The 15,360-nt window shown below is 40.1% G+C and overlaps 1 protein-coding gene across 3 annotated transcripts in view; it reads right to left on the bottom strand.

The window, feature by feature from the left end:
• The window catches only part of LOC126284690 (zinc finger C2HC domain-containing protein T03G11.3-like), a 102,180-nt gene that overhangs the window by 40,402 nt on the left and 46,418 nt on the right, over nucleotides 1–15,360 (bottom strand). The window contains exon 1 of one of the 3 annotated variants that reach the window (XM_049983813.1): nucleotides 13,275–13,315. The exons of the other annotated variants lie outside the window; for them this stretch is intronic. The gene's annotated coding sequence lies outside the window, so the exon portion shown is untranslated. Of the gene's footprint in view, nucleotides 1–13,274; nucleotides 13,316–15,360 lie in introns of those variants that run through there. 3 annotated transcript variants of the gene reach the window in all.

Raw genomic sequence — 15,360 nt, 5'->3', positions numbered from 1 at the left:
GGAGTGCTAGTTCTGCAAGGTTTGTAGGAGAGCTGTTAAGTTTGGAAGGTAGGAGACGAGATACTGGCAGAAGTGAAGCTGTGAGAAAGGGGCGTGAGTCGTGCTTGGGTAGCTCAGTTGGTAGAGCACTTGCCCGTGAAATGCAAAGGTCCCGAGTTCAAACCTCGGTCCAGCACACAGTTTTAATCTGCCAGGAAGTTTCAAACAGAAAGTGTTCAGCCACACGTGAAATGTCAACCATGACCTGCAACAAATGATGATGCCCAAGTAGGTGTTTAAGCTGCTGTCGCAGTGAATCCACACATCAGTAGCAGACAAATTGTGCAAGAACCGGGAATCTCAAAAACGTCAGTGTTGAGAATGCTATGTACACAGGCATGACAACACTGCTATACAACACTGTCAGCATGAGGTGTGGTACGGGCCAACAACAAAATGGGCAACAGAGGCCCGCAAGAGAAAATGAAATGTGAGTCAATCTACAGGGAAGCAGTGTGTCTGAAACTGCTTAGAGATGAACAAAGAGAATAATATGACACGTGGCACTTGTGGGTGACTGAGGACTGAGTACACAGAAATGGCACATGGCACAAGGCAAAGTCCAGCATGGTTGAACTCAGCTGGTGTATTGCGGCACACAAGTAAGTATTTCCTTCAGTGAGTCTTCTAGTACCATGTGACACATGAGCCCCCATGGCAGTTGTCCAAACTATTCCACTGTGATACATATACTACCATACTAGCCTATCTCCTGAAAAGTCCATTTAGGGCTAAAAATCACCAGGCATGAACCATGACCTCCAGCAAAGGGCCAGAGGTCTGGACAGTAAACCAATCAGCAAAGGAGACAATGCCAATGCCCCTGTCTCCATTGGAGGTGTGGAAGGAGATAGAGGCAACAGTCAATCAGCAACAGTGGAGGTGAGGCCATATCCACAAGGGGAATGGAGTAGGGGGGGGGGGGGGGGGGAGGGTGCTAAGCAGGCAGCCACAGGGAAGTGCACCACTGCAAGTGGGAGCCCAAACTTGGAACACCATTGTGATCAATTCTGCTGCCTAACTGACAGGACAGTCACAGCAGTGGTGGCTCAACATGTGCAGCTGCAAATGATTTGCATGATGGGTCAGCTGTTCCCAGCCAACATCCACCACATAAACAGCCAACCTTTGTGACCCTCCACAACACCTGCCAGGAATTCTGCTGCTGATCAAAGGATCAGGTCTAAATGGAAGCATTGACCACCAACAATCACTTGCTGCCCAAAAATGGACTAGCCAAACTGATGTGCACGCTATTCCAAGCATGTTTTCAGGACAGGTGAAAACTGGAAAGGCCTGGTTCTGTGCTCAGCCTCTGCAAGCCTGCACCAAATGCTCAATGTCACAATCAAACACCAGTCAGTAGGTGTGACATTGTGCCAACACCTCCATAAGAGTAATATCAAAGTGCAACACATGGAGCAACTGGAGTACGCAAGGACACAATGCTTCGAGAATGACTACTTGACAGCATTGCACTTCTGTGACTTGTATGAGGACCCCTGAACAAAAATTAGTTTGTCACGTGGAGAAAAAATGTATGCCATGCTGTATCCACGCACAAAAGGATGCACTCCAGCCAACCCTCCTGGAAAGCAGAGACGATTTTTCAGAAAGCAGGTTAGGAGCCATGGTGGTCATGATCTCTCAACTATCAACAGAAAATCTGACAAGGTTTGCTGCAAAGTATAATTACATGTGAACACAAGAGCCTCCTGCTGGTCAAACTTCAGATCAGGCCTGACCAGCAGCCACAACAGTGCATCAGCATTTGTATAGTGGGCAGTGCAGAGGTAACAAAATAATGTCTTGGGCCCACCACTGCAATTGGTGGGGAGTCTCATCTGGGAGCTTGTAAAGCGGTCAAAATAGGAAAATCAGCACTTTGTAATCTGTGATGAGGAGGAGACTTGTCCCTTAAAGAAAACATTGAACTTCTTAATATTGAAAACAATAGCTAGTACCTCCTTTTCCACCTGTGAATAATTATGCTGCATCACCGAAGGTGTCTTCAACATGTAAGTGATCACAAGTCAGTGAGTGAAAAATACTGGCACCCCGACAACTTTGCCAACAGGTCGTCCAGTCACAGAACTGGATATGAATCCCCAATACACTGCTCTTTGATCATCTGTTTAAAATTGCCAAAAATGAGCACTGTGTCATTGGGCTTCTGAACCACCATCAAAGGCATGGCCCATTGACTCAACAAAATAGGAGTAATGATATCCTGATCCTGCCAATTCTGCATTTCAGTCTTTACCTTATAAAGTAATTGGATTGATAAAAAGTGTACTCACCAAGTGGTGGCAGGAGACCACACATATAAAAAAGATTTTATTTGTGCAAGCTTTCAGAGGCAGTGGCTCCTTCTTCTGGCAGAAGGGTTGAAGGGGAAGGAAGAGGGGTGAAGGGAAAGGAACTGGAGAAGTTCCTTCTCCTTCAATCATTCTGCCAGAAGAAAGAGCCACTGGCTTCAAAAGCTTGCGTAAGTAAAACCTTATTTTATATGCGTGTTCTCCTGCCACCACTTGGTGAGTAGATTTTTTATCTGTGCAATTACATTATATTGTCAAAATCTGATTATTTTTATTGTCATATCAACCTTTACCTTATCAAGCATGGAGAAGGGAATGGTGTGGGAAAAATTTAGCCACCACTGGTGGCTTAAGAAGAACATGTGCCTCAAAATTTTCTTCCCAGCCCAAGGTATTCTCAATCAACTGATCTTATGACTGTAGTAAGGACTCCAAATCCTGAAAAGGGACCGACTGAGACACTAGACAGGCTTCAACTATCTGGAAGACAAAACCAAAAAAAGCATGTAATCCAAAATACTTTGTGCCAACATGGAATTGACTATTAACAGTGTAAGGTGCTGTTCCATATTCTTATAACATGCAGAGTTGGATAATTGCCCCCTCAAAGGAATACACCATTTACTGTAAGACACAACTGACGTACAGGCTGCTGCAATGCTGTGCAGCCCAAGAGGCTGTACATGTCTAAATTAATGAGGCTCCTTGTCATTCCCTTGTCCACTTGATACCTGACTGGTCAGCCATCCACCACCAGTGTCAGCGAAACACACTGAGGTGTCACATGCAAGGTGTCAGAGACAGCCCCAGAGTCCAGTGAAAACACGGGGTCATCAGATACCAACCCATGGCTCACTGACTTTCACAAACAGTTCCTAAATGGCCCACCTGACAGCATACCCCACACATGTTCTCCAAATATGGGCAGTCTCCTTGAACATGTACCACAAGGTAGTTGGGGCAGGACCAATGGCTCATCCAATGAATGGAAGGAGTGTGATGCCGAGGACCTGAAAAATGGCAGCTGCAGGAATTGTGATGTTGCGACTGATGCAAACCCACACTATTCCACCACCATAACCACGCCAGCTCACCTGCCTCCATCATGATGTCTGCTGGTGGGAATACTAAATAGGGGTTGGGTAAAAATATGGACAGGCAGCAAAAAAAGTATCCTTGAACATAAATGCAGATACTAACCAGGTCTCCAGGTTGCACTGTTGTATTTGACCACAAACGGCATCTGTTCAATGTCCTCCCCATGTTGAAAGTGTCAGTCATGGTGAGAACAGTATTCTGTGTAGCTGTGGGTGCATTACATTTAAGCTAAGTGAATTTGAATGATGATAAATTGTTGGTGGTCATATGGTGGATACTTCTGTAACCAAGGTAGGTTAAGTGTTATGGTGTTACAAGAGACACCACATCAAAGATTCTTACTGCGTACAGGGAAGTGGAAAAACATCGTCCACTAAGTGATAATATGTTGAGTGATTGTGCTAGATGGTCATTGAAGAGGATTATGACAAAAAGTAATGGAACAAAAGCTGCAAAAGTCCATGCAGTACCACATCAAAGATTCTTACTGCATACAGGGAAGTGGAAAAACATCACCCACTAAGTGATAATATGTCGAGTGATTGTGCTAGATGGTCATTGAAGAGGATGATGACAAAAAGTAATGGAACAAAAGCTGCAAAAGTCCATGCAAAACTGAATGTAGGACTCGCTAATCACATCAACACCAAAACAACACAAACAGAGCTTCATAAGCAGGGAACTGCAGGACAATCTGGAATCCCATAGTGTCTCATCAGTGCTGAAAATGCCCATAACAGGAAAACAAGCTGCTGATGCCATAAAATCTGGACTATGGAGCAATGGAAGAAAGTTAATTTGTTGGTTGAGTCTTGTTTCACACATTTCAATTTATGGCCAAGTTTATGTACTAAGAGTGAAATATGGCTTGTGTTTGGTGATGTTATGGGCAGCTTTATTATGATTTTACATGGGTACTTTTGTTACTCTGCAAGGTCACATAAATGCCAAGGATTCTGTGACCATTTTGACTGACAAGATCCATCCCATGATACAATGTTTGTTCCCCAATGGTGATGTGTCCCAAGATGACAAGACCCTGTTCACATAGCTCTCAACCTCCAGGACTGGTTTTGCAAACATGCAAGAAAATTTTCACATCTCCCCTGGCTACCAGATCTCATTGTTACTGAGCCTTTGGGGAGAAGTCTGCATGATCACTATCTCATCTCTTTCACTGTTACATCTACATCAATACTTTGCAAGCTGCCTAACAGCTTGTGGTGGAGGTAACTTTCGGTACCACTAACTGATCTCTCCTTTCCTGTTCCACTTATGAATGGCATGTGGGAAGAATGATTGTCAATAAGCCTCTGTATTAGCTCTAATTTATAGTTTTTTCATCATGGTCATTTCATGAGATGTACATGGGAAAAAGTAATCTGTAGTCAGACTCTTCACAAGTACTCTCTCAAAATTCTATTTGTCACTTCTTGGTGATTCACAATGCCTCTCTTGTAGCATCTGGCGATGGAAATGTACTGCTCATCACTGGATCTTCTCCCTCTTTTCTATCAGTCTTACCGGGTAAGGATCCCAGACTGATGAACACTACTCGAGAACCTCCTTCATGGATGAGTTACATTTCCTTAGGATTCTTCCTATGAATCTCAGTCTGGCATCTGCTTTTCTTATTATTTGTTCTCTGCAGTCGTTCCACTTAAGCTCACTGTGGATAGTTACTCCTAGTTATTTGACAGTTGATACTGTTGTCCAGAAACTTGCAATCAACACTGTAGTTGTACAGCAGGGGATTTCTTTTCCTACCTGAACTAGCCACTATTTTGCAGAAAGGATGGTATAAGATTTCCTTGAAAACAATATAGGAGTTGTATTAATCCATTAATGGATGACTGGAAGCTGTTTTAAATGCCAACCGGTTTCCTACATTGTATTAGGCATGGTAATCTGTTGTCTTTTTGGTATTTCCTTATTTTTCCTCAACCCCTGTATATTATGCATCCCTCTCTAGCATTCAGAATGGAATTTAATATTCGGGTGCAAAAGCCAATAACAGGTTGCTGATGGACACAAGACAGAAAATATTAACTCTCCAAATATTTCAAATCAAAGTAACAGAATTCTTCATTCATCAGTACTTATGCAATGAGAATACAAATGTAAATGCCACATAGCTCTAATATTTGTCTTAGATAGACTTTGCCAGTATATAGATATCTAGTAAATGTCTGTGTAAAATATGTAAATGCTTTGTTGAAATTATTAGCTGAAAACAGCAGCTGAGCTGTATATGAGGAAGAGAAACAGTTTCTTTTCTTTTCTTTCTTTCTTTCTTTCTTTCTTTTTTTTTTTTTTAAAGCAACTGTTGTCTCCTAACATACATATATAAACCACTCTAGAAATAATTGCCATAAACATCAGTTTTAGTAGGTCAGTACCATCCATAATTTGTTGTTAGTACAATTTACACTAGTAGCTTCCACGTCTTAATGTATAACTTGATTCACTCAACGTCCCTGAGTACTCTCTTTCATGATGGTATTTTTGTGGAACATGCTGTGCAAATGAATGTATGGATGATTGATCTGACACCCTTTCCTATCAGTATCTCTGGTGTTCCTTAGGTTGCACAGTCTGTCCAACCTTTTATCAATATGTGACATACATTAACCCACATCTTGTCTAGCCACACACTGCATTTGAATGAAATACATCTAATTGTATGCACATACTGTCATTTCCAAGTCACTATTTCACCTCTCTCAACAATAAACTTCTGTGAGATATACTTTTTGTGTTGGAAACCAAGCCCTTACAGACGGTTTCAAAGAAATGACTTACTGCTATTAAATAACTCTATTATACTATGTGAACTATGTACCACAATATTTTAATTACTTGTAATAAGCTGTATATTCACTTGTAGATATTTCTACTTAGTAAGAAAATTTAATTATTGTTTGTTACTCATATTCTGTCTGTATCTCTTATATGTATTCTGCTATGTGCAGTATGCACCATCATCATCTCTCATCACACACCACCTTTTTTATATTTTGTCTATATATTCTATATGTATTCTGCTATGTGAGTTATGTGCCACTACTGTCATCTCTCGTCATATACCATCTTAACGTAATTTTTCAAATTGACTTCTCCTATATAATTATGTGCCTGGCTGTACCAATTGTATGATCTACAGGACCAATAATAAATCAAATCAAATCAAATCAAATCAAATCAAATAACACCTCTTCTCTGAGGCTTAAAGTAAGTTTGTTTACCAAAGGGTACTCCGGGCATTAATGATAGCCATATGCACCAGCACATTCTATTCTGATGGAATGCATCCATATTAGTTACCTATGTTATGACCTAGTGAAGCTACATCATTCTCATCTTCCTTCTTATCCTTTGACTTTCCATTTCTCAGGACTGTAACACTAAGAATGCACTGGCTGCTCTGTCCACAATGAAGCACCTAAAATCAGACCTCCATTATTGCACTCCAGTTCAAAATACTGGTGCATGAAGCACACAAATTTTCAGCTGTGGCAGTGAATTAAAATTACATTTCCAACCCTTCATACGTTTGAAACCAGCAAGTGTGTTCTCAGAGGACTTATTTTGTGGTAAGACCTCACATTACAACAAATTATACTGTTACTAAAACAATGCTAATGCAAAGGCACTAGTTCGCAACTACATCTGACAAATTCAGAGCACCATAATGCTCAGAAACATGCTACTTCACAATGAGAATTGTGTAAAAAGAAGGACCTGCTGCCAACAGCTTGTGTTGCCACTGTTAATGGCAAGGCTTACATGTCTGCTGAGTGCACTATACCTGCCCACATGTAAGAGGTTGGCTTGTCATTAGTGTAGTCAAAGGAAGTACAGTATGTAGCTTTAACACTTTAAATTACCATATGAAGTAACATGTCTGGCAGACAGCAGTAACAGTTTTAAAAGTAAATTGAAATCATATCTCCGACTCCTTCTAGACCATAGATGAGTTATTTAACAGGAATAAATAAATCTACAGGTATAATATATGTATTTTGTGCCTTCTAAGGTAATTGGGTACGTAATAAAAATTTTAATCTATTTTTAAAAAAAGAAAAGAAAAGAAAAGAAAAAGAACTTCATTCATGTGTGCATTTCTAATGCATTTTGCACATTCCACATCATAATGGTTATCATGAGATTGAACAACAGAACATATAACTAACTAACTGCTACCTAATTAAATCTGTCTGATATCAGTTTTTGTTTCTAATCTTTTCTATGTACAGGGAACATATATTTTTGTTAATTTAGAATAATGGAGAAAGATTTATCTGTTACAATTTTGGCCTCTTGTGTAATGTGATCTTATCTTGGAAATGAGTGATTTCACTTTCCTTTCTTTTCTTTCCTCCTGGTATTTTGTCAAGTCTGCTGAGATACTTTACATGATCATCTTGAGGTGGTCATCAATATCATTTACAAGTTTGCAAAGATATTCCAGTCGACTCAAAATAATTACAAGAAACTGATTAAGCATTGCTTACAAAAGGCAATGTTGGTCCATTTTAATGGAAAATGGATGTGTTAAAGCAGTTTTTTGTTGACTGGATGAAGCCTTCTAAGTTGGTCATTTTGTTACGCTGGAAGAGTTGAGTTTGTCTGGCAACATGCACTGTATGGTGTATTCCTCTAAATTATGACATTAAATTCTGTATTTCTCCCTTAGATCTTCACTAGACCCCAATCCACTATTTTCAATGTTATACCTGGGTCAAAACAAGGATAATGGAATGTAGTTGAATTAAGTCGGGTGATGCTGAGGGAATTAGATTAGGAAATGAGACACTTAAAGGAGTTTTGCTATTTGGGGAGCAAAATAACTGATGATGGTTGAAGTAGACAGAATATAAAATGTAGACTGGCAATGGCAAGGAAAGCGTTTCTGAAGAAGAGAAATTTATTAACATCGAGTATAGATTTAAGTGTCAGGAAGTCGTTTCTGAAAGTATTTGTATGGAGTGTAGCCATGTATGGAAGTGAAACATGGACAATAAATAGTTTGGACAAGAAGAGAATAGAAGCTTTCAAAATGTGGTGCTACAGAAGAATGTTGAAGAGTAGGTGGGTAGATCACATAACTAATGAGGAGGTATTGAATAGGATTGGGGAGAAGAGAAGTTTGTGGCACAACTTGACTAGAAGAAGGGATCGGTTGGTAAGACATGTCCTGAGGCATCAAGGGATCACAAATTTATCATTGGAGGGCAGCGTGGAGGGTAAAAATCGTAGACGGAGACCAAGAGATGAATACACTAAGCAGATTCAGAAGGATCTACATCCTTGCATTAGGTACTGGGAGATGAAGGAGCTTGCACAGGATAGATTAGCATGGAGAGCTGCATCAAACCAGTCTCAGAACTGAAGACCACAACAACACAACAACCTGGGCCTTTCCTTAATGATGGCTGCACAATCTTATCTGCTTTTCATAACTTCATAACTTTCAGTCCTTGGGATTTTCAGATGTTTCTTTCTGATTTGATGCCATCTTCAGAAGGAGGGTGTCCATAGAATACACAGCGCATTTGCGCCATCGTGAATATGAAATATAATTCTAATTATTCTGAAGAACCAGCACCAAAATATTATCATTTAACCAATCTATGACTCTTCAAGTTTAGGATGGCTCAAGAATAATCAGTAAGATCTAACCTCAATGTCCAAAATCACATATATAATTTTCTGAAAGTGAAGCTTCACTTGCACCAGGAAGCTGCTAATTAACACCAAGGTTTTCACTCTGAAAGTAAAACTATGAATGCATGTTAGAGCAAATGTACATTGCTCAATTGTATCTAAATATTGATGAATATTTTCTTGAATCTTCATCTAATCACAGTAAATATCACATAATGTGATGCTACGCTTGAGTCATTTTGGTACTCATTTCTGTACTCTAATAAAGTTATGGTGTCATTGTGCAATCACATCACTGGAGTAAATATCCTTGTAATTAGTGTACCCTCTACAGATATAATGCTGTCATGTGGCAGCCTATGATGAAAATAATTTACATTTTATAAAAAATTCTCAGTTACCATGTTATTGTGCCAAGCCACAGAGTTAGTTCTTGTATTTCCAAACCAAGCAATATGGCATTTCAATCAACTTACCACAAGAAAATTAAAAATTACAAACCCCTTTGAAGCAGCCAACATATTTACCAACTTTTCCATAGATATTGCAGAAAAATGTGACAAAATCAAATATAAATAAGAATACTCAAGCCAAAAAATATAAAATAAGCACATATAGTACGTCAATGTACATCAGCACTGTCATAGATGATGATGTATAAAATGCGAAAAAAGGACTAGAAAGCTCCAACTACATAGGCATTGACATTGTTCCTGCAATAATCTTGAGGAAGAGTGCTCTAAATCTAATCAAAATACCCATTTATGTCTGTTGGGGACTGCACTTGGTGAGATTTGAAAACCTGAGAGCTTAGAGATGGAAGACAGGGTGATAAGCAAGACAGAGCTTACTGACAAAACATCATGCATGAGTTAATAAGAGCAGAAAACTAAGTGCATTGTATGTGCTATAGATTGGTGGTGGGGGGCAGTCTGAAAATAAAGATTCATAAAACTGAAATTGAGAAAAGAAAGGAATAGTTTACTGAGAAGGAATACAGAGACCAAAAGTGTTAACATAAATTAAGGCCAGGCAGATGGTGAGAACCAAGGACATGTTGTAATGCCAAGTACAACCTTCAGAGTTCTGTGAAGCTAGTTTCTGAGGGAAGAATCCAGAAGGTATGTGTGGTGAAACAGCACTGTGGTCATGACTGTCAAGTTGCAGAGCATGCTCTGAAGCAGTACATTGTGTGTAACCAGTGTACACCCTGTGTATATGTCCATTTGTTCCAACCAATAACTTAGTGGTAGTCCCGCCAAACTATGTTTACATGAAAGCTGGTAAATGATACTTGGCTCTCTCTTTGACAGTGTATATTTTGCCAGTTACAGAGTCCGTTTTGGTAGTGATAGGAGAGTGCATAGATATGTCTTACAGTGGGGATGGTCACATGGGTAGGAGGCATAGGATAGGGAAATGGGTACAAAGGAGCATATGGTCTGACCAGGATATTGCAGAGATTTAGGGTTCTGGTGGGGGAGGGGAGGGAGGGGGGTGAGGGTGACAAAAAGGTATGCTACATGTGCTGGGCAAAATGTTGGGAAGAATGGACCTAATCCAGGACATGATTTTAGGAATTCACAGCTCATCAAAGTAGCTGATTAATACCTTCAAGACCAGGATAACACTGAGTGACAAGAGGTGTACCCCTTGTTTTTTGAAGGTATCAGCTGTATCAGTATTGAATGTGATGCACTTTTGGTTGGTGGGGTAATTATGTCAAGGGAAGACTCAAGTGAGAATGATGGTGTACTGCTATAAGGAGGCTGCACTGAACAGATATGTCTGCCTCGCTGCCAATGCTGTGTGGGAGGGAATGCTTGACATGAAAAGAATGGCAGCTGTCAAAATACGAGGATGGTTTAAAAAGTTCTCAGAATCACCACAAGAGGTCAGCACTAGCACAACAAGTTGTTCACATGACATTCATTGGACCATTGCCTGTAAACATTGCCATGTCAGTGCTCTTGGAGATGCGATGTGGCACTGACATGGCTCTGTTGTTGTTCCCACATAGTGATTTGCGAAGATGGACAAAATCAAGATTCGAGCAGTGAATAAGTACTTTGCAAAGAAAGGTATGAAAGAAAAGGACATTCATGCCAATCTCCAGAATACATTGGGGGACTCGGCTCCTTCATATTCAACTGTTCCCAAGTGGACAAATGAATTTAAATTTGGTGGGTATATCACATTTTAACAGAAGAATTAGAAATGAAAAAATTATCTGCAAGATGGGTGCCACAACTCTTGATGCTGGATCAAAAATGCATGAAAATGGACATATGGAACAAGGTTTGGCCCATTTTAGGAGAAACGAACAAGATTTTTTGTGCTAGTTTGTGACCACAGATTAAACTTGGGTGCACTACTACACCCCACAGAAAAAACAACAGTAAAAGCAGTGGAAACATACCAATTCTCTGCCACAAAAGAAAGCACAGACAATTCCATCAGTGGGTAAGGTTATGGCATCAGTGTTCTGAGATGCAAAGGGGATTCTGTTTGTAGATTGTCTCCCTACTGGGCAAAAAAATTACTGGAGAATACTGTGCTAACCTCCTGTACAAATTGAAACAAAAGATACACAAAAAAGGCCAAGTTTAGCAAGGGAGAAAGTCATCTTCCATCAAGACAATGCGCACCCGCACACATGTGCCGTCGCCACGGCAAAATTACATGAAGTAAGGTATGAATTGTTGCCACACTCCCCTTATTCACCTGATGTGGTTCCTTCAGACTTCCAAGTCTTCCCAAAACTGGAAATTTTTCTTGGTGAACAAGATTCACTTTGAATGAAGAATTGATAGCCAGAGTTGACAACTATTTTGCAGGGCTCAAGGAAACTCATCTTTGAGGTGGGATCAAGGCACTGGAACATCGTTGGACCAAGTTCATTAATCTACAAGGAGAGAACATTGAAAAATAAAAAAAAGTTTAGTGGTGTAAGTAAGTACTGTTTCTATTCCATTCTGAGAACTTTTCATACCACCCCCATATAAGTACTGTGGTTTGTTAGTAGGTTTAATGTGAACAGAAATTATAGCTGACCCTTGGTGAGGATGCAGTCAACATCAAGGAAAGTGGCATGGGGTTCAGAGTGGGACCATGTAAAATTTAATTCAGAGAATTTTAACACTTCAGCCTTACCATCAGCCCATATGCAAAGATCTCATCAATGTATTTAACCAAACCAGGGGCTGAAGGCTTATGGATCCCAGGAAAGTCCCCTTCAAATGACCCCTGAAAAAGTTAGTATAGGAAGGAGCCAGCCCTGGTTCCCATAGCAGTGTCCATGATATGTTTGTATGTCTGCCCATCAAAGGTAAAGTAGTTGTTGGTAAGTATAAAGTTGATTAAGGTGAGAGATATGGAATCAGGTGGTCACTTATGTTGGTAATGTTCAACAGCAGACGGACCATGTACATGGAGGAGGTTGTATAGGAGGTGATGGCATCAATGATGACAAGCAAGGTGTTTGATGAGAGTGCAACAGGCACAGAGTTCTGACAATCTAGGAGATGGTTGGCATCTTTGATGTAGAAGAGAAGTCTTTGTACAGTAAGTTGCAGGTGTTGATCAACTCATACAGTTATATGTTCGGTGAGTGCTTTAGAGACTCCAACTACGGGACAGCCAGGGGTACTTGGGTTTGTGGATCTTCGGAAGATTATGTATGGCAAAATTCTAGAATTTTTCAATTGAAAAAATCCTGTACAATGGATTCAGAAATAATAAGTTAACAAAAACAGTCACTTTCAAGTGCATTAGAAACTATATACTAAGTCTGACATACAAGAAATAGAAATCAACAAGAGTATTTGTTGACCTATCAAAAGCTTTTGACATGGTAGATCATAAGATTCTACTGTCAAAGCTACATTGCTACCTGGTGTGTCACTATCACTACACGACTCACTACACCCATCCACTCCTCACAGAGAATCCAATTATTTCCTCCTACGGGGAATGATTTTTCATGTGAATTGAACCATCTTAGTTTTCTGCATGCTTGATATGTTCCCTGACATTGATGGCATTGCCCAGTAAGATAAATATCTATGTCATAAGGCTGGAATTATGCTACAGTGGTTCGAGGAGCATGAGAGTAAAACTACATTGATTTCTTGACCATCAAATTCACCTGACCTGAGCCTGATGGAACACATCTCCACAAACCACTGGGCCTATAATTTGTAGGAATTGCATGACCTGTGCATAGACATCTGCTGCCGCATTCCTCCAGACCATAAACTTACTAAGAAACTGCCAAAACTGTGCCACGCAGAATCGCTGCTGTCTTGCATTCCAATGGTGAAGCAACACACAGTCATAATGTTCTGGCTCATCAGTTTGTGCTAGAAGAATGATGATTTTTTTAAGTGACATTACTCACATTTATTAATCACAACTATTTATTTTACCAAAACTGTTATGACTAATTATTCTATGTCTGAGTTCACTCTTCACAAACAAGTGTGAAATGCATGGCAGACAATTCTTCACATTGTGTCACATTTTAGTGTTTCTTCCCATTTCAATTGTATATGGAGTAAGGGAAGAGAGATGGCGTAAATGCCCCTGTGTACCAGTCTAATTGTGGCATCAAAGTCTCCGTGCGGGGTGATATGTTGGATGATGAATATCTCTAGATTCTTCACTAACTGCTGATTTTTGAAAGTTTTTAAGTTAGCTATAGTGGGATAGTTGACATCTATCTTCAAGTGTCTGCCAACTCAGGTTTTACAACATTTCTGTAAAAACTAAACTGAGTCCATTGGTGCTGCACTCCATTTTACACTGATGCGACAAAAAGTTATGGGATAGCAATCTGAACATATACATATGCCAGCAGTATCATGCACACAAGGTATAAAAGGGCAGTGCATTAGTGGAACTGTCATTTGTACTCATATGATTAATGTGAAAAGGCATCTGTCATGATTTCAAGTGAAAAGACACCAAACATGATTTTGGTTGCATGATGGGAATTAACAGACTTTGAAAGCAGAATAGCGGTTCGAGCTACATGCATGGGACATTCCATTTCATGAATCATTAGGGTATTCAATATTCTGAGATCCACAGTATCGAGATTAAGCCAAGAATACCAAATTGCAGGTGTTACCTCTCACCACGGACAACGCAGTGGTCGATGCCCTTCATTTAACAACCTAGGACAAGGGTGTTTGGATAAAGTTATCAGTGCTAACAGACAAGCAACACTGCTTGAAATAACCACATAAATCAACGTGAGACATAAAACAAATGTATCCATTAGGACAGTGCAGCAAAATTTGGTGTTAATGGGCTACATCAGCAGACAACTGACACAAATGCCTTTGCTGACAGCACAACATCATCTGCAGCACCTCTCCTGGGCTCACAACCATATTGAGTGGACCCTAGACAATTGGAAAACTGTGACCTGGTCATATGAGTCCTGATTTCAGTTGGTAAGAGCTGATGGTAGGATTCGAATGTAGTGCAGATCCCCATGAAGCCATGGACCCAACCTGTCAACAAGGCACAGTGCAGACTGGTGGTGGCTCTATTATCATGTAGGATGTGTTTACGTGGAATGTACTGGGTACCATTCATGTACTCTGTGTTCCCAAAAACTGATGGAATTTATATGGATGACAATGTGCCATGTCACTGGCCCACATTTGTTCATTATTCTAGACAATTCAAGCAAATGATTTGGCCGCCTATTACCCTAACATGAATCCAGCCTAACATTTATGAGACACATTCGAGAAGTCACTTCATGCAGAAAATCCTGCAGCAACAACAATTTCGCAATGGACCGTTGCAGATGCAGCACAGCCCAGTATTTATGCATGGGACTTCCAATGACTTGTTGAATCGATGCCACATCAAGTTTCTACATTATGCTATGCAAAAGGAGGTCCGATATGGTATTATGAGGTATTCCTGACTTTTGTTACCTCAGTGTATTTGTTCAATATTGCCTGTTTGTAACTATTTAGCATGGGTTCCAAACACTTCAGCAATGTTCTGTAACTGGGCACACAAATGATTTGTAAGCAGTCTCATTTGAAGACTGACTGCATTTTCTCAGTATCCTGCCAATGAAATGAAGTCTGCCACTTGCCTCACCTATAAATGACCCTATGTGATCATCCCATTTCATATACCAACAAACTGTTACACCCAGATATTTGCATGCATCAGCTGATTCGAATTGTGAATAACTGATGTTGTAGTTATG

The sequence above is a fragment of the Schistocerca gregaria genome, chromosome 8, assembly GCF_023897955.1.
Source record: "Schistocerca gregaria isolate iqSchGreg1 chromosome 8, iqSchGreg1.2, whole genome shotgun sequence".
NCBI lineage: Eukaryota > Metazoa > Arthropoda > Insecta > Orthoptera > Acrididae > Schistocerca > Schistocerca gregaria.
Note: the sequence above shows the minus strand (reverse complement) of the source record. Positions and strands in the feature narration are given on the sequence as shown.